The following is a 20918-nucleotide window of genomic DNA, read 5'->3' as shown; positions in this document are numbered from 1 at the left end:
ATGTATGTAGATATATTACATAAAATAACTATAACATGAAATACAGCATGGGACGTAGTTAATGGGCCCAGAGAGTTACATGATTTTGTGTATTTATGTATTCTGGTCTGGTATTAACTCTAAGCAGACTGAACAATTAAAGGTGATTTTTATAATCCCTGGATCAGTCACACACACACACACACACACACACACACACACACCACCCAAATAGCTATAACATAAAAGCCAATGGATAAAATGGAATTTTAAAGTTATCAGATCACTTGGAAAATATATAGTAATAAACTTTGACATATTTTAGAATTCTTATTTGGGAACCACGTAGTGATTGGCACTTAGGAATTATATAGCAAAACTTCACTTTTACAGAAACACTGAAGAATACACTGATGATATTTGTTTGATCATATCGTTTTATAATTACTTGAGTTTTACATCTTAAAGCTGTATACACTTTACCATGGGGATTATTACTATTTTATTTTATAAATAATTCTGAGGTTGTTTAGTTATTCATTACTCTGTTTTTTTTCTGTCATAAACATAAACACCTAGGTGGAGTTAAGGCTTCTGATTTTCCTTCATTGCTCTTTGCAATAGCATTAATGCATTTCTATCTCAAAAGCATTTACCAGTACTACACAATGTTCTCAAGAGATTGGTTAGGAAAACAGATTACAGCAACCTTCAGATACTGCAAGGTTAAGTGATTTGACCTCGGTCACAGAAAAGATAAATGACAGTATTAAGAACAGTATCTGGTTAATATAAGGAGCATATTTTAATTCTATTCTTCAATGTTAGTTTCTAGATCAGAGTTTTTGCTTTACAAAGTAGAGGGAAAATAAGCAAAGGAGTAACTCAAATTAAAATTTGCATCAATTCAAATCTTTTGTCTTACATATATCAATTTTCCAAAATGATATAGTTCTTCTGCATTAATCAAATAAAATGGATTCTGGACAACGTCATTCAATAAGTGTTTATCCAGGCAGATGACTAAGAAACAATTATTTGAGAAACACCGTAGATAGTTCATCCTAGGTTGAAAGAGCAAAAACTTGGTCAAGAGGCAATGCTCAAGATTCTCTAGCTCTAAAGAGACAATTAGGACTAGCTAACAGAGTATTCCTTACACTCTTTTTATTTATTTGTTCATTCATTCATTCATTCATTCATTTTAACAAGATATGCTTTAAATTAAAAAATCAATTGCTGACAATGAGTTGAGATGAATAAACTTTCAGAATCACAGAGAAGAGACTATTTGCTGGCCTGAAAGTGAAACCAAAATGAGGATAGAGTGTGTTGTAGTCACTATTACAAATGTTGACTACATTCTTCCTTTAAGGTGTGTTTTCTAGAATCCACTTTGTGGATTTATCTGGGACAAATGACACTCACATCCATAGTCTGTTTCAAGGGGTGATTAAAAAAGAATGATTGGGGCACTTGGTTGGCTCAGTGGTTGAGCATCTGCCTTTGGCTCAGGTTGTGATCCTGGGATGGAGTCCACTGGGATGGAGTCCACTGGGATGGAGTCCTGTATTGGGCTTTCCACAGGGAGCCTGCTTCTCCCTCTGCCTCTCTGTGTTTCTCATGAATAAATAAATAAAATATAAACAAATAAAAAATAAAAAGAGTGATTAATGTCTAAGAAATTTTCAAAAACTTTATTTTTATGTAAACTTACTAAAATGATTATTCTGACAATCCATCATTGCTCTGTGCTGTTCCACAGTGCATGCTTTATACTTTCCAACACAAAAGCTAAGGTGATCTGTAAATATTTTTACTGTCTTATCCAGAGGTTAGAAACATGACCTAGACAGGGCCAGGCGATGCCTTCCCAGAGCAAGTGAGGCAAAAGGAAAGGCATGCTTAGGTTTCATTTGCGCTAACAGTATTAATGATGTCCTGAAGTTAGGGTAGTGTTAATGTTGGCCAGGTTGTTCTGTTTCTTGTTTTTCTCTCCTACCTTGTTTCCATGGTTTCTGCCCAATTCACTTGTCTGATTCTCTTAGTTATTTTGTATGTTCCAATAAATTCTATTTCTGCTTAGATAGCCACAGTGAGCTTTTATGTCTTAAAATTAAGGACTTTGGTAACAACAACAACAACAACAAAATCTTTATAAATAAGTATGGGATTCAAACTTTTCCATAATATCTATGGATGTTAAAATGTTGCAGACAGCCTTTATTTTTCCTCCCAAATCTTATTACTCTTTTTGAGTCATTTGGGCTAACCTTTATTTGTCAATCACTTTTTAATTTCTGTTTTGTGAAACAGAAAAGCATATATTTGTTGTTTCTATGATTAACCTTTAAGTAGCCAAGGCCTTTTAGCTACCTAATGTAGCACAAAATAAGATAGAGATGTGGGTATCTGTTATTGTGTTAATGCTTTAAAAGCCAGATGGTAAAAGAGAGACGGAAACAGAGAGAGGAGAGAGAGAGAGAGAGAGAGATTTTCTGCAAAAGCCGAAGGATTGGATAGTAAGCACTATACAGAAGATAGAGAAAACTCAATTATTTCCACACTTCTGAATCCCTGTCCAATTTCAGCTTGATTAAAGCACACAGCAACTGTCACTATCACAGGGGAATACACTTGTTACTGTGATGTTTACCCTTTTCTTTTTAAGTAGGTCCCATGGCCAGCATGGAGCCCAATGCAGGGCTTGAACTCACAACCCTGAGATCAAGATGTCATCAAGAATCAGATGTTAACTGACTTGAGCCATCCAGGAGCCCCCTGTGATATTTGTCCTTAATGAGAACGGATATATGCTTAGAGATTTCCTCCTAACTTTATCGTGGGAGCTTTTTTTTTTTTTTTTACTGGTTATATTAAACTCTACATCCTAACTTCAAATTTATCATTTGATTCCCTGTCTAGCATCCAAAAATCAGAAACAAAAAATCATTTTAAAAAGCTTATACATTATCAACTGCTAGTTTGATTAAAAGCAAAGAATGTGCTGAATGAGAATAGATCATGCTTATTATCTAATTGTAGGAAGGAGCTTGAGAGCAAGAGTAAACAAAACAATTTTGCATCAGTTTACTGTGACAGATTCAAGGACATGATTAAAAAGCAACTGATTCCAATTTGAAACCAAATTCAACACACATCAGGCAGAAGACAGTCAATGTTTTAGAGGTATCAATGACATTTTAGAGACAATTTTTCAAGCAATGCCATTGCAGGTGAAGGTATGCCTTCCTTAGTACTTCCTTATCCAGATGTTTTTATTAAGAAGGCGGCTAAAATTAAGACAAATGTATTACTGATAAAGATGGCTATATTTGTTAAAGGAAGACAATTTGTGGACACAACAAAAAAAATGGAAAGTGGAATCTCTCCTTCATGAGTTTCCTCCTAAAATAAAATTCTACCTTATTAAAGAAGAAGCACATATTTTAGAGGGTTCCTAGTAGGGTTTGCTTTAAGCACAATGCAATATGCATGTTCAGTGAGACATTTAACAGAAAGATAATTCTTGTCAACTTGCAATTATAATTTATCTTCATGGAAAATTAGAACTTAAATAAGTATTCAAATATTTGTCTATAATTAATGTTTTCTCTATATTTTTAATTGTTTTGATTGCCTTTTAAAATACAAGCTGGAAAGCTGATGTATTTGATTATTGAAGTAAATTTCCAAAATGTTAAAAGAATCTCTAAGTACCATTAATAATTATTGGTGAATAGTTTTATTATTGTGTCAAAAAACACACGTTTATAATTTATACTGATTTATTATAAGATTTATAGATACTAATTAATTCTTTTTTTTTAAGATTTTACTTATTTATTCATGAGAGACACACAGAGAGAGAGAGAGAGGCAGAGACACAGGCAGAGGAACATGGACACAGGCTCCATGCAGGGAGGCAGACGTGGGACTCGATCCTGGGTCTCCAGGATCACACCTTGGACTGAAGGTGGCGCTAAACCGCTGAGCCACCCGGGCTGCCCCATTATTTATTAATACTTACAAATTAGAATTCTTGTGATAATTTATCCTAAAAATCTCATAGACTCTATCACTTATCAAAGAAATACCTATCATTATTTTAAAACTTTTTTTTTTACTTAGAACTTGATAAGGAGAGACCAGACCAATCCCAACAGTATTATGTAAATGAAAGTTGCCTAATAAAGTTTTGAGGAATGATTAACTTTACAGCAACATAACTTAAAGTGGAGGTACACATAATTTTAAGGGACTATTAGAAGGAATCCCTCATTTGACTCCATCACTCTGATGTCCATCATAGGGCTATATGGGGAATTAGAAGAAGAAGTTCTCTTTTCACAAAGAAATTACAAGCTAGAAAAGAGGTAAAGTACACGAGGTAGTTAAGTAGAAATATAAGACACATATACCAAAACTATTTTTTTTAAATGATTCAAAGTGCACTTGAGCGCCTTGAAGAAAGACACAATGGAGTGTATGAGTCTTGAGATAAGTAAGCTATATTGGGAAAACCAATTTAAAGAGAGAGGAGGCAGTTTCTTCTAGAGCAAGATGAAAAAAAAAAATCAAGACTAGGGAGCAAAATGCACATGATTTTCTGTGTTTTTCCCAAAACAAAGAGAATGAGATTTAAGTGCTTTTCAAAGAAAGTACGATAGGGGTTTTGAGAGTCTCTAAGAACTCTATGTACATAGTATACAGACTTTCACGCAGTTATGTTAGAGAGTTGATTAACCCTGATTCTCAGCTGTGTTGAGTATGATTGAAATAAATTTGAAAATATTATATCTAAATCTATCTTAGATCCAAATTAACAGTGCTAAAATGGTTTTATAATGGAGCTAGTGTACCTACAGAAAGTGAGCAATAGAAGAGCATTAAGATCACTGTTTTCTAAATTAAACCCTCAAAAAACAAGGAGGGAGTAATATTATTGTGGATATAAGTGAAATAGGGGCACACTTTGTACATTGGCTATAGGAACAGTATTTTTGTTTTAATTAATAGAAGTCATTTGTTTTAATGTGTTCATAAAATATGTCACATTGTTAAAATTCAAATTATAATAAATAAGGTATCTTGGTAAAAATTGCATACAGGTAATTTCAGTGTTTAGTTTGTTTTGTAATCTTGTGATGTGATGCTCTGAGGAAAAAAATGGGGTATGGATGACTCTCTTTTCCCCTTCTACCTAAAGTAGAAGAAGAAAAGTCTAGCTCTGTTATGTTAGCATTACTGTCTTTGTGGTGACATTATGAAATATCCATTTTATTTTTTACTTTTTAAAGACGTATTTATTTATTTGAGAGAGAGAAAGTAGGGGAGGAGCAGAGGGAGAGGAAAAGGGAGAGAATCTCACATAAAATTTCTGCCGAGCACAGAGCCCAACCTGGGGCTCAATCCCATAACCCTGAGATTACCACCTGAGCAGAAACCAAGAGTTGGACGCTTAACCAACTGAGCCACCCTGGTGCCCCATGAAGTGCCCACTTTAAAAGAAAAACTTTGAAAGTCAGAATTTCTCTCAAAAAAAAATAAATGCAAAAAGTCTGTCAAGTAATATTTTGTTAATGTTAAAACCTTAGTTAAACCAGTAACGATTATATTAGAAGATGTTTCAAACTAAAGCTGGTGAAGAGGGCATCCATACTCTAATCCAAAATTAATTATCGTGCTTGAAAGAAGCAGAATGAAAAAAATTGAAGGTAGACATATATTTTTAACAGATTTTAAAACTTTAATTTTCTTGTAGGAAAAAAGGCAGGGTGGATAAATTGTCTTGTAGTCCTCTATGTTTTAACTGAAGCTTATTTCAGAAGCTTTCTAGGGCAACGTAACTTTAAACATGAGTGAGAGGGATGAATTATCCATCTCATTACCCAGTGGATATGAATAATATTTGTCAACAATTAATGAGCAGAATTTTGAAGTAGAAGGAAGAATTTTTCAGTAACCATTATAAAGTCCTCAGACATTGACAACCAAATGTTAATTTGATAACAGCACTGTTAGGTCTCCATAGGAGAAAGATTAGTTACCTGCACACAAGCTCCATCCATGCCACTGTTCATCTCTTACCTGTGGATGAGAAACGCTAATGTACATCAGTCAACAAATGGGTATTTATTAGGTTCTGGTGCTGGAAGCATATTTCTTTTCTTGGCATATGATTTCTAAGATACCTCTCTCTCTCAACATCTCTTTGCACAGTTGCTGCTGTATGGCCAGGGGGCTGACAATTCCTTCATAACCAAACTTAAAATGAAGTTGTGTGACTAGAGGGAAAAATGACAACCACTACCACAAGCCCTAAGATTTATGTAGAATTTTTATCTAGTTATATTCTTTATATTTATCCATGGGCAGGGGAAGTGTATCAAGATTTTAAGAGTGTGGGTTTGAGGAAAAGTTTAAAGAAAACTCTCCCTTACTTAGGCTTACCTCTAGCATAAAGAAAAAGATTCTGCACAATTTATGCTAATCTGGGAAATATATAATGGCTTGGGAATCATCAACTGTTACTAGCATCCTTACAAGGAATGACTTTTATTGTCGATGCTTATATCCTTGATGTATATTTTCCTTTAGAATCCAGCCTGGCAGTTGGATGCAGTCTCAGTAGCTTACTGTTTGACTATAGGATTGAGAATTGTGATTCAGCCATCCAAAGGGGACACATGAGACTTGTATTTGTTGTGGTTGCTGGATAGTAAAAGAGTTTAGGAAGAGCCAGGGAATTGTTTTGGAGATTATTTTCTGGGGACATTATTTTTTCTGTAAAAAAGTAATTGATTTAATAGTGAGGGCTTATCGTATTTTCATTGGATCAAAGCTGTGGTATTATGTAACTTTCATTTGAGTTTTATTGGACAATATAGCAGTATAAAATTCAGATCAGAAAAACTTATCGATTGACTTCTCTACTGAAATATGAGGTCTTGAGGTCAGACTAATTGAGAAGCTTCTAATTATAACAGAGAAGAGATATGTGAGTTTTTACTGACCAATGTGTTGGTATCATTATTACCAAATTAATACAAAGGCCTGGGTAGAGGTTTCTGGAACTGTAATTCTCTATTCGTGAAAGGTATAATAATTCTAGTTAATACTCTCCAGTTAATTATTAGTAACTCATTAATATTAATGAGATAAAATATACTTATTTGACCTTAGGGGAAATTCTAGGTTGATCTCAATTACTCACTTCCTTTGATTTCATCTCCAAATATATGGACAAATATAACTACCAAATATTAAGGATATTTATTAGACCATAATACAGGCACAGCTTCTTTTTTATTCCTACTTGGAGTTTGGTCCTTTTGAGAATTTTCTCTTTTATTTGTCTATGCTTCATGCATCAGAAGAGCCTGGGATGATTCCACCCAGAAGTTGCCTCATTCAGTGGCCTAAGCCCCGAATGAATTACCTTGTTCAAGTTTTTCTCTGTTATTGGAGTAGTCAATTAAAATTGGGCTACAGAGAGGGAGGAAAAAAGCAAAATAAAAGTTCAGTAGTAGTAAAGTCCCCTCTACGCATATGTTTACCTGTGGTTTTTGTAAGAAGAGGGTACAGAAATGTTGCCAAGAAGAATAGATTCAGAAATTCTCTGATCTAATGTCCGAGGTCACTCTCTGTCTCTATCCTTCTCAAATAAGAACAAAAGCAAATGACATCCATTCTAGAGATGAAACTTAGTAACTAGAAGAAAAGATTCTTCTCTGTTTACTTGGGCCATAAATGGTAAATGACTCAAACCAGTTTCTATTCTTTTGTGTATCTGTTTTCCTGATACACCACTACCTCTTGAAAATATTACCTTAAGCAATGGACTTATTTTATTTATTCATAGAGACAGAGAGAGAGAGAGAGAGAGAGAGAGAGAGAGAGAGGCAGAGACACAAGCAGAGGGAGAAACAGGCAACACACAGAGAGCCTGACGTGGGACTCGATCCCGGGTCTCCAGGATCATGCCCTGGGCTGGAGGCGGCGCTAAACCGCTGCGCCACCAGGGCTGCCCCCCACAGATTATTTAAAACACAAACTCATAGCAGCACTAATGCACACTATAAAAGTAAAACATTAAGGCCTTTAAATGCAGGATGATATATTAGCAATTTAGCCTGCAACTAATAACAACAGAATAAATGACATTTTTTATTAAAATATGGAGGGCTCAGCTTCTATTTAAAAAAAAAAATTCTATTAAAGAACAGCCCTCCACTATTTGAGGAAGTGCATTTCTCTCTCTACAATACTTTGTTCACCACCCAGCAGGAAGCTTTGCTAGAGACACATGGAGCCATAAGGCAGTAAAAAAGGAGGCAGCAGATAGAAATGAACTTGGCAACCTGCTAGGGTAGCAGATATCACTCCATATCACAGCTGGGTGTGCATGCATATGATTTTTGTTTTTTCAAATGGGCGAGTCCACAATCTTAATCAGATTGTTAAAAATTCTAATAATTCTCTCCTATCAACCACCAGTTAAGACTCATGACCACTGTTTTAGAGATTTGTATAGCTCTCCAAAATTTTGCTCACTGAGATGTAAAAATATTTTTAAATTGGTTAATGTGTTTTAACTTTTATATGTGCAAGTCACAGGATAATTTCTAGTTAACTACCTATTTGTAAAAAAAAATAAACCAGACACAAAAAAGCATATTTTTACTTTTTTGAAATATATTTAAAAAATCATATCAGTCTTTTGTGAGCAGGAAGATTTAGCTAGTATAATTTTATTGAGGTCTCCTTTGTTTATGGGAAGAGACTTTCAAATATTGATTTGCTTTTTATTCATCATGTAATGCAATAGAGAGGCATAAAATAATAATTGAAGAATTAAATCTCCACTTCATTTCTAATTTTCCTTCTTTTGAGGTTTGTGCCTGACCTTTATGACTGACTATAGCTTTCATGGTTTAATCATAAATAATTTGGCAATTCAAAGACAATAATATCAGACATGATGTATTTTTTTCTAAGCAATAAAATGAATTCAAAGATACCAAGGTTGAAGAGAATATAGTAAGGGGTTGGGGTTTCATCATTATCGGGTGACAGTGTGGTGAATTAAGGCGGTGCTTACTGAGATATCCTGTTGTGTCCAGACACAGCAGGTCAACTTGGATTTTTTTCATTCTCTTTTATTAGGTTTCTTATGATCAACCTTTCCACTCTTTGAAATTGTTTTATTGGTTGTACCAGTGTGCTACATATATATCCGGAAAAAGGAGAGAAGATTTAAAGGAGACATAACCTAGAAGGGAAGCTTTTCTGCCTGGTGAGTTTAAAACTAGTCCAAACTGGCCTTGCATTACCAAGATTATTTTCAGTAATAATTAGAGAACTCAGGAGAAATACTTGCCTTATTTGGATATCTTTACAACAAAAGTAGGATACTGAGACAATTAAAAAAAAATGTCTCCAAGTTTCTCCAGTGCTTTGCAAAATGCCTGCTCAATATGCAGTTATCTTCTACAATAATATAAAATTTGCTTGATATTTATTAATATCACCTCCTACCTTCTCAAAAGAGGCTCAATAAAAAGTTGTTTAGTTTCTAAAACTCAGAAACTCCTCTGTTGAATAACTAGTATCGTCATTAAAGCAAATACATGAAATTTACTATGTATGGACATTGTCTTATATGTTTTGAGTAGATTATTTTATTCATTTGTGCATCTACACACATGCATGAATGAATCCCATGCATGTACATTTGTGCATCTACACACATACATGAATAAATGAGAAAAGAATTAGTACTACTTTAATTTTCCAAATAACTTCTTACTAGAGTTAGTAAGTGGCATAGTTGATTTATGAACATGGGATCATCATGTGCTAGAGTCTGTGCTAATTAATCATTATGTTAACATAAGTAATCTTTTGTCATCCTGTATATATGTGTATTTGTAAGAGCTTTACTATACTATAATTGATATTTTATACAATTTACTCATTTAAAGTGTACTATTCAGTTTTTAAAATTATATTCAGTGTTGTTCAGCCATCATCACAACCAAAGTTAGAACATTTTTGTGACCCCAGAAGAGATACCTTTCCCACTTTAGTTATCTCTCTCTAAATACCCCGTAGGCAATCGCTAATCTGCTTTTGTCTCTATAGAGTTCCCTTTTGTAGACCTCATGTGAATGGAATCACATCACATGTGGTCTTTTGTGACTGGCATCTTTCATGTAATATAATGTTTTTGAGGTTAATTTGTCTGGTATTACGTATCAATTCTTCATTTCTTTTTTATAGCCAAAGGATAGTCCATTATATGGATGTACCACATTTTGTCAGTGGACGGGAATATAGGTTGTTTCCACCTTTTGATTATTATGAATAATGTTGCTACAAATATTCATGTGCAAGTTTTTATGTGCAGATATATTTAGATGGCCCTTGAGTATACATCTAGAAGGGGAGCTCGGAATCCCTGGGTGGCGCAGCGGTTTAGCACCTGCCTTTGGCCCAGGGCGTGATCCTGGTAGACCCGGGATCGAATCCCACGTCGGGCTCCCGGTGCTTGGAGCCTGCTTCTCCCTCTGCCTATGTCCCTGCCTCTCTCTCTCTCTCTCTCTCTCTGTGACTATCATAAAAAAATAAAAAAAATTACAAAAAAAAAAAAAAAAGAAGGGGAGCTCTTGGATGGTAACTCTGTTTGATTGTTGGACAAACCACTAGACTGTTTTACAAAATGGCTATTGTATTTTACATTTCCACCAGCAGTGGATGAATGTACTGACTTCTCTATACCTGTGTAACACTTGGTCTTATTGGACTCGTTTATTCTTCTACCCTAATGGATACGTACTGGAATCTCATTGTAGTTTTGATTTGTATTTCTCCAATGACTAATGATGCCTAGCATTTTTATATTATTTGTTGACTATTTGAACACCTTCTTCTGAGAAATGTCTATTTATATCTTTTGCACATTTAAAAAACTTAATAGATGATTTTTAGAGGAGTTTTAAGTTTATAGAAAAAATGGAGCAAAAAGTACAGAAAGTTCACATATATCTCCTCTAAGCCTGCAGATAGTTTCCCCTATTAGTATCTTGCATTAATGTATTATATTTGTTACAATTAGGGAAACATAATTCATGGTTATTGGACAGATGTCCATAGTTTAGAGTTCACACTGTGTTAGATAGTTTTATGCATTTTGGTAAATGCATAATTTCATGCATGCAACATTACAGAATATTTTTCTGCCCTAAAAAATGCTCTATGTTCCACCTTTTCATCCTTTACTCTCTCCCTCTGAACCTCTGGCAGCCATCAATCTTTTGCTATCTGTAGTTTTGCCTTTTCCAGAGTGTCATATATTTGGAATCATATAGTATGTAGCATTTTCAGAATGGCTTCTTTAAAAAAAAATTTATTTATTTGACACTTAGAGAGAGAGGACGAGAAAGAGCACACAAGCAGTGGGGTGAGGGGCAAGTTGGAGTTAGAGGGAGAAACAGGTTCCCTGCTGAGCTGGGAGCCTGAGGTGGGGCTTAATCCCAGTGTGTTGGGAATCATGACCAGAGCCGAAGGCAGACTCTTAGCAGACTGAGCTACCCAGGCACCCCCAGAATAGCTTCTTTCACTTAGCAATATGCATTTAAAATTTCCTCATGCCTATTCACGGTTTGATAACTCATTTTATTCCAGCTTATGGATGTATGATAGTTTATTTATCTGTTCATCAATTGAAGTGTGTTTTGGAGGTTTCTAATTTTTGAAATTACTAGTACTTATTCATAGGCTTTTGCGCAAACATGTTTTCAACTCACTGGAGTAAATACCCGGGAGTACAGAATAGATTGTGTGGTAAGGCTATGTTTAACTTCCAAGAAACTGCCAATTGTGGGATCCCTGGGTGGTGCAGCGGTTTAGCACCTGCCTTTGGCCCAGGGCGCGATCCTAGAGACCTGGGATCGAATCCCACGTCGGGCTCCCGGTGCATGGAGCCTGCTTCTCCCTCTGCCTATGTCTCTGCCTCTCTCTCTCTCTCTCTGTGTGTGACTATCATAAATAAATAAAAATTAAAAAAAATAAATAAACAGAGCTACTTTAAATGTCTGTAGAGCTGCACTAGGAAAGAAAAGCAAAGTGAAATATCACGCGTTCATTTGAAAAATCATGAGCAGGCTCAGAGGAAATTAAAAAAAAATAAAAAAAGAAACTGCCAATTGTTCTCTCTCAAAGTGGATGTGTCAATGTGCACTCCACCAGCAGTGAAAGAGAATTCCTATTGCTCCACATCCTTGTTAGCACTTGGTGTTTTGAATTTTAGCCATTCTGTCCCATGTTTTAGGTTACTTGTCTTTTTATTACTGAGGTTTGAGCTCTTTAGATATTTTAGCTACAATTCTCATCAGAGATACGATTTGCAAATTTTTCTACCATCCTGTAAGTTTTCTTTCCAGTTGCTTGGTAGTGTCTCTTGAAGCACAGACATCTTACTCTGTATAAGCTCCAATTTCTCTATTTCTTATTCTGGGTAAGCTCCAATTTATCTGTTTCTTTTGGGTGTCATATCTAAAAAAAAAATACTAAATTGATGATTATGGACTTCTGCCTGTGTTTTCTTATATGAATTTTATAGTTTGTGCTCTTACATGTATGCATTTGATCTATTTTTAAATAATCTTTGTATGGAATAGGTAGGAGTCCAACTTCATTCTTTTGCATGTGGATATCCAGCTGTCTCAATATCACTTGCAAAAAGACTGTTCTTTCCTCATTAAATGTCTTTGTCACCCGTGTTGAGAATCAATTGATACAGGAACATGTGTTTATTTTTGGACTCTCAATTCTATTCCATTGATTTATATATCTATTCTACTCTAATACCAAACTTTCTTGCTTATAGCTGCCTTATAGTAAGTTTGGAAATCAATAAGAGTGAATTCTCCAACTTCATTCTTCTATATCAAGATTGTTTTGGCTATTTTGTGTCCCTTGAGTTTCAGTATTAATTTCTCAATCAGCTCTCTAAGTTCTTCCAGGAAGCTAACTGGGATTCTGATAGGGACCCACTGAATCTATAGATGAATTTGGAGAGTATTCTTATCTTAACAATATTAAGTCTTCAGATCTATGAACATGGATGTATTTACATTTATTTTGCTTTTTAAAAATTACTTTCCATCATGTTTGTAGTTTTCAGAGTATGTTTGGCATCTTTTTCTTAAATTTATTCCTAAGCATTTTATTCTTTTTAATCAAATTACTTCCTTAATTTTATTTTTGGTTTGTTCATTGTTATTTTAATATTTTTTCATTTTAAATTTTCATCTTGAGAAGCAATATGTTCATACATATGAAAACTAATTAGTAGATATCTTAAGTCAGATTTGATAGGTCCTGACATTTTTTTAGAGATTAAGCTTAAAAGTAATAAATAAAATAAAGGAATATAAGTAAGGCAATATATAAAATATAAATGAGGTATTTATTTTAAAATATATTTTATTTATTTGAGAGAGACAGAGAATTCAGTTGGAGGAACAGAGGGATAGGGACAAGCAGATTCTGTGCTGAGTGCAGAGCCCATGACCTGAGCTGCAATCAAGAATCAGAGGCTTAAGCATGGAAAAGTTGGTTCAGCAACCAACTCTTGCTTTGACTCAGGTCTGATCTCAGAGTCTTGAAATGGAGCCCCATGGCCAGACAGCTCTGTGCTCAGTGGGGAATCTGCTTGTAGTTCTCTCTTCTTCTCTCTCTGCTCCTCTCCACTACTCTCTCTTTCTAAAATAAATAAATACATCTTAAGAAAAAAAAAAAAGTCAGATGCTTCACTGACTGAGCCACTTGGGCACCTCTAATGAGGGATGTGTTTGAATGTAAACAAATGGCACACTGTCATTGTTATAAGGTCATATTTAGGTGTGTGAAATATTTTGAAAGGAGTGATATAAGTTTACTTTTCTTTGAAGAAGAAATCTTCAACTGATTTTAGGCACTAAAAAATTATTATAGCCAGCCCTTAGGATTTAGGATTCCTACTAATTTGAATTCAACTACTTATTCAATTTTCAAGGAAGTATTTTACCTGAAATATTAGGCCTGAAATTTTTCAATACATTTTTGTTCATCATGTATTAGTAATTCCCAGAACTAATATATATGCCCATCAGTAGGTGACACATTATTAAATATGCATATAATAATCTGCCTGCCAGCCATTATAATGAACAGAGTAGAACAGGTATCTGTTGAAATGAAAATACCTCCAAGTTATTAAGTGAAAGTAGCTGATGTGAATAGTCTGTGCATATGTGTGTTTGCTTATGTATATTTGTTGTTTTTATCTACAGGTATTTCCTGTGCAATGGTATTTGAGGCTATTTTGTTCTCATATTTTTTTTCTCTTCTGATAAATTAATACATTTAATAAAGCAACAGGGAATCCCTGGGTGGCTCAGTGGTTTAGCGCCTGCCTTCAGCCCGCAGTGTAATCCTGGAGTCCTGGGATCGAGTCCCACGTCAGGCTCCCTGCATAGAGCCTGCTTCTCCCTCTGCCTGTCTCTCTCTCTCTCTCTCTCTCTCTCTGTGTGTATGTGTGTATCTCTCATGAATAAATAAATAAAATCTTTAAAAAAATAAAAATAGAAAATAAAGCAACAATGAGAATTTCAAGCTTTGCTTTGTGAAAAGATACTATTGATATATGTAAAATTTAATTCAGATTGAAAGTGAACTGCTGAGATAGAATCTCTCATCAGATCTCATAACTACTAATGATTTTCTTCTTTCTGGGAGGATAAAACTCTTGAAAAAAATTTTTAAACTGAGCTATAATAAATATAATCTATATCATATATTTAATTGATTCTCATTTTATCCTCGGTCATCTATCTATATAATTGATTCAGGCTTAAATATTTAAAATTGTTTATTGTATTTGAATATATAGAAATGTGTAGATACTGTAAAAGCATACAAAGGAATAATTGGCCCTATTTAAGCGCTAATAAATGAGTCAGCCAGAATTACCTGGATACTGACAGAAGATGCCAGATTTCTGAATCAAAAACAAAGTGATCATATCCTTGTAGTTGCTCTGGATCCCTAAACTCTAAGTCCCATAGGACAATACAGAGGATCAACTGAAGCTGGTACATGCAGTGGGGGTGCACGACTGGAAAGGGACTCTGAACATAAGAGACCCACTGAGTAATGACAAGCAGAAAGCAAGCCAGATCTTTGTGCAAAAAAAGACATTATATCTTTTCAAAATCTGAACTGTATAAACAATCCTAAAAAAAAAAAAACTGCTTAGGTTAAAAAGCTATTATGGCTTTATAATTCCAGTATATATATATAGAAAGATTTATATGAACATGAGTTAATGATGGGATTCTGGTAATTCACCCTGGGTTATACACTGTCTTGACTTCTAAAATATTTTCACATTTGACCAATCTTACATGACCAACAGAGAGTGAAATCAAATCCTCTCAACTTATCTCATATAGAATTTAACTAGGACTCCTATCAGCAAGATTCTAAGAATTGAAGATGGGGAACCTGTGTAAGCCCATTCTGGCTGCTTAACAAAATACCATAGACTGTGTGGCTCATAAACAACAAAATTTATATCTCACAGTTTGGGAGGCTAGAAGTCCAAGAGCTGGGAAATGGTCAGCATGGTCAGGTAAGGGCCCTCTTTTGTGTTGCAGTCTTCTCTTTCTGTCCTCTTATGGGGGAAGTGGCAGGGGAATCTCTCAGGACTTTTTTTTTATACGATCACTAATCTCATTTATGAGGGCCCACTTCCTAACACCATCACACGAAACATAGGATTTCAACACATGTAGATTTAGGGAAGACATAAATATTCTGCTTATGTCACTAACATGCAGTATTTTCCTCAATCATCCCCCTCTGGGATACGTGAATAACCAGAGGGGGGAAATATTAAATACGTCATTGAGTCTACCTTACAAAACTAGGAGGCTTTCTCATTATATTTCCGTTTTGACCTTCTATTTTGCCCCAAGGCAATAATCCAGATACATCAGGATTTATTATTGGTTGCACTGACTGCCTTGGCCTGCAATTACCCTGAAGTCTAGGGTAATTCTATCATTTATAACCACTCTGGGAAGTGAATTAGGCTGAGTTGAATGCCTTCCAAGGCCAAGGTGGTGTCATTGATAATGTAAGCTAACATCAGGGAAAAATTCTTAATATTCTTTGTAATTGGAAGATCCCTATCATAGCAATTAACTCCTAGAGGGTGTGCATAAATAATGAGTCAGTTATTCTGGGGAGCTTCCCCAAATAACTAAGGGTCACCTCATGTAGGCAAGATTTGTGGAGTTGTCTGAGGGATACTGATGGGAATTCCTTAAAAATGTAAAGTCTCTTATGACCATGATAATGTGCAATATATTATGGCTTTGAAGCAGGAAAGTTTGTACCAGGCATTTACACAAGAAGTTAGTCCTGGTGGTAAACATGGTAATACCAGAATGAAAATGTAATTTTGATAATCAGGGTTTTCTTAATAGGGATTTCTTCAATTGGATGGGGAGGAGGGAGGCTTGATTTCAATTGGTCCCATCAGAGAACATGTCCTTACCATGGGCATCTAAATCTGTGACCCAGAGTTTCTGATTAGTAGCAGGGAAGTTTTTTCCATATAGCTCATAGCTTCAAAGAGAAATTACTTTCATCTGGTAGTCTATAATCTCCCAAATGGCAGACCAAACAGCTAGGCAATAGACAACTGCCTAGGAGATAATAAAAATGTCCCAAAGTTCATCAAGGGTAGGCTTGGCCTGGCTGTGAACAATTTCTGAGTTCTGCCAACTCAGAAAAGAGACCATATTGGCTCTTGGTTATACATAGCGGGTGCTGATTTTGCACAGATGGTTTTCCATAGCAGTACAACACACACCATCATATTTCAAAATAGATGAGCAATCAGTGGACCAGGCCCAGGCATTTAGGGAAATCTCTGTGAATGGAAAGCCTCATTGAGCCAGCAGTTTTGCTTAAGGCAGTGAAGTGAAAGATAAGGATTCCCCCAAAGGGGTAGCTTTTACTTTTTAATGCAAATCTGAGATGCTGCCAAGACCAAGTCAGCTGCTCTCCTGAAAATACAATTTCTATTTGACAATCAAGGCTTGGAGGGCTCTTCCTGCATGGTTATTTGTTGAGTCAAAAGTGATCACAATAAATTGTGGATATCGGGGTGGAGATTCACAGGCCTGCGTATGACATGAATTCATCTATCAAAAACAGTATACTTGGTTACATCAGAAAGGTGACACCTTTGTTTTGGGAAGTGGCTTCTCTAAGTATTTAGGCTGCAAATATTTTTCTAAAGTATTGTCTTTCTCTTCTGTAATTATCATTTATCTTAGGCTACCTGGGAAAGGATAGGAAGGAAGGTTGTAGAGTGATCTTTATCTCACTATCTCTACATGGAGCCATCCTTGAGACAATGGGAGACTCTCCTCTGACATAGGTGAGATGAGAAAGTACAAGCATGTAGCACATCAACTCTATTATCCCCTTAGCTAAACAACATCAATTTAACATTCCTTCCTCACAATGGGTTCCTTCCAAACCACATCTGTTGAATTTGGGTGACTTTCTTCCTATAAAATCTAATAAGATAGTAATTTGGACAATTGATTCCATCAGGGGCATAAAAATTTATGTCCCCCTAATCCCTTTCCTGGGAGTTTCCAGAATGTTTGATGGTGATGCGTAGCTTTCACTCTCCCCATTAGAAACAGGGAGAGTGCATACTTTAGAGAAGATGAGTTCAGGGGTAAACAGAAGCATCAGTTCAGGAGACACAGAGAAAAATTTACACAGAGTCATTTTCATCAGCATTATAGAAAAATTTGAGACTCTAAGAGGCGAATACTAGTCAATACTTAATCTTTTCCATAGTAGTTTACTTGTTTCAGTAAAATCAGCCAAAGTTTCTTGATAGCAACCAGGAGTCATGTTGACTACTTTGAGAAGTTTTACTTCCTTTGCAGCATGAGTTTAAGACTGGCATGAGAAACTACAAGAGAAGCTAACCAAAAAGGCAGACACCAGATGTCATTCCTTCTTACTGAGCATTGTATGTCTTAAATGTGCATGCTCCAGGTGAACTTGCTAATTAATGTTCTGGTGATGTGGCTATAGCAGTCATGAATTCCTCTCACATCAAGTTCACTGTAAATGAGTTCCTCTGTAAATATTGTTGAAGGTTGTAGAGACTTCTTTCAACTCTGGAAGGGTCTCATTGCTAATTATTCCAATATGGTTGGCAGATCCGTTAATGTTCATGCTATAGGAGAGCTGCTTTTGAACCTATTGCCTGGTATTTTGCCTCCTTGCCACAGGCAACAAATTGGAGAGCTATTTCTTGGCCAAATAATCATATCATTTGGTCAAGATACCTATCACTGGTTCTCAAGGATTTCCTCAAAGCCCTTAAATTGACATTTTTCCAGAAAGTCATGTCTCTATGAAGTTTCCCATCTTCCTCACCAAAACTGTGGGGGATTAATTTTACCCTACTCACAAGTTAATAAGATAGCTTGCTGTGGTCACCAGGATGCTGACAGAAGACCCAAGCCTTCTGCCAGAGACAAAGAACTTTATTACTCCTGAAAAAGTAACAACCAGAGTATCAGCAGAATTGCACACTAATCTGGAAAGCCAGATACAGTCTGCATGAGCAATGGGTTGCATCATAATTGTGCTATGAGCTTAATTGCTGTTGTTTTTAAGGCAAGTATTGAGCAAGAATATTCTTTGTGTGGAGAGAGGTATAATACTACCTCTTAGAAATGGCAGTTGTATAAACAATCCCAAGAAAAATGGACTTGGATGAGGGAAGATCAAAGCCTTGTAATCTTGTAATACTCTGCAAAATGTATACAAATAAAAGAAGCCCAAAGAGGACTGCCTCCAAATATTGTTTAACTAGTACCTAAAGTACCCAAATTAAGCAACAAAATATTATCAGCACCTCAGAAACTATCCTTTTGCCACTTTTTTCCAGTTATTACTTATATCCTAAAAGTTTCCAATATCCTGATTTCTAAAAGATTAATTATATTTGTATATTTAGATAAAAAGAATCGACTAGCATATTCTCATTTATTTCTGACTTCATTTGCTGGAAATTATAATGATGATATCCATCCATATTATTATATGTTGTTGTGGATTCTTCATTCTCTTTGCTGAACAGTATTAAATTTGGCAATACAGCACAACTTATGTATCCATCCTATCACTGATGTACATTTAGATATTTTCCAGTTGGAGGTTGTTATGAGTAGTACTGACATGATTGTTCCAGTGCATGACTTTTGATGAACATATTTATACACTCTTTTTGAGTATATACTTAGCAGTAAAATCATTGTGTCTTAGAACATGCACTCTGCCTAACAAAATTCTAAAGTGATTGTAGTAATTAAATTATTTACAAACAGTGTATATGAGAATAACAGTTGCTCAACCCTTGGCATTTTTTATCTTTTTCATTTTAGCCATATTGGTGGGTGTATGATGTTATCACATTGCTGTTTTGACTTGCATACTCAGATGACTATGTCCTTGAGTATTTTATTGGTTATTTATATGTGCCCTTATGCAATAAAATTGGTGAAATTTTAAACTATGTTTCTATTGATATTTTTAATCTTTTTTTCTACTAATTTTTGTAAGAATATTGTGATTTTTTCTGAATCAAGTCCTCGTTAAATATAAATATATTTTACATACATGTTGCCTATTTATTCTCTTAATGTTATTTTTTAATGACCAGAAGTTCATAATTTTAAAATAGTGTTACACTTACACACACATAAACACACACATCCTTCCACACACACCCCCACATAGACACTGTGTCTTTTTCCATCTTTGTTTCAAAGTCCTGAAGTTGTTCTCCTATAATTTTTAATAAGCTTTTGTTCTAACATTTACATTTATATTAATCATTCATCTGCACATATTAAGTCTTACAAACTACTTTTTTTTTTCCAGGTGACACAGCACCATTTATTGAAAGCTATCTTTACACACTGTGTGAAGTGTTCTCATTGTTATAACAAAAGTGATCCTTTTTTTTTTTTACTTTTTAAAATTTTTTTTTATTTTTTTAATAAATTTACTTTTTATTGGTGTTCAATTTGCCATCATATAGAATAACACCCTGTGCTCATCCTGTCAAGTGCCCATCTCAGTGCCTGTCACCCCCACCCCCCTGCCCACCTCCTGCCTACCTCCCCTTCCACCACCCCTGGTTCGTTTCCCAAAGTTAGGAGTCTTTCATGTTCTGTCTCCCTTTCTGATATTTCCCACTCATTTTTTCTCCTTTCCCCTTTATGCCCTTTCACTATTTTTTATATTCCCCAAATGAATGAGGCCATATAATGTTTGTCCTTCTCCGATTGAGTTATTTCACTCAGCATAACACCCTCCAGTTCCATCCACGTCAAAGCAAATGGTGGGTATTTGTTGTTTCTTTTTTTTTTTTTTAATTTTTATTTATTTATGATAGTCACAGAGAGAGAGAGAGAGAGAGAGAGAGAGAGAGGCAGAGACATAGGCAGAGGGATAAGCAGGCTCCATGCAGGGAGCCCGACGTGGGATTTGATCCCGGGTCTCCAGGATCGCGCCCTGGGCCAAAGGCAGGCGCCAAACCGCTGCGCCACCCAAGGATCCCGTATTTGTTGTTTCTAATGGCTAATATTCCATTGTATACAGAGACCACATCTTCTTTATCCATTCATCTTTCGATGGGCACCGAGGCTCCTTCCACAGTTTGGCTATTGTGGACATTGCTGCTAGAAACATCGGGGTGCAGGTGTCCCGGAGTTTCGTTGCATCTGTATCTTTGGGGTAAATCCTCAGCAGTGCAATTCCTGGGTCATACGGCAGATCTA

At 35.5% G+C, this 20918-nt stretch overlaps 1 long non-coding RNA gene across 15 annotated transcripts in view; it reads right to left on the bottom strand.

The window, feature by feature from the left end:
* LOC140607968 (uncharacterized) overlaps nucleotides 1–20918 on the bottom strand; it is a 415966-nt gene that overhangs the window by 138694 nt on the left and 256354 nt on the right. For 3 of the 15 annotated variants that reach the window (XR_012009896.1, XR_012009898.1, XR_012009901.1), the window contains exon 6: nucleotides 6030–6069. The exons of the other annotated variants lie outside the window; for them this stretch is intronic. This is a non-coding gene — a long non-coding RNA (uncharacterized lncRNA). The remainder of the gene's footprint in view (nucleotides 1–6029; nucleotides 6070–20918) is intronic. 15 annotated transcript variants of the gene reach the window in all.

Source organism: Canis lupus, chromosome 17 (genome assembly GCF_048164855.1).
Source record: "Canis lupus baileyi chromosome 17, mCanLup2.hap1, whole genome shotgun sequence".
Lineage (NCBI taxonomy): Eukaryota > Metazoa > Chordata > Mammalia > Carnivora > Canidae > Canis > Canis lupus.
Note: the sequence above shows the minus strand (reverse complement) of the source record. Positions and strands in the feature narration are given on the sequence as shown.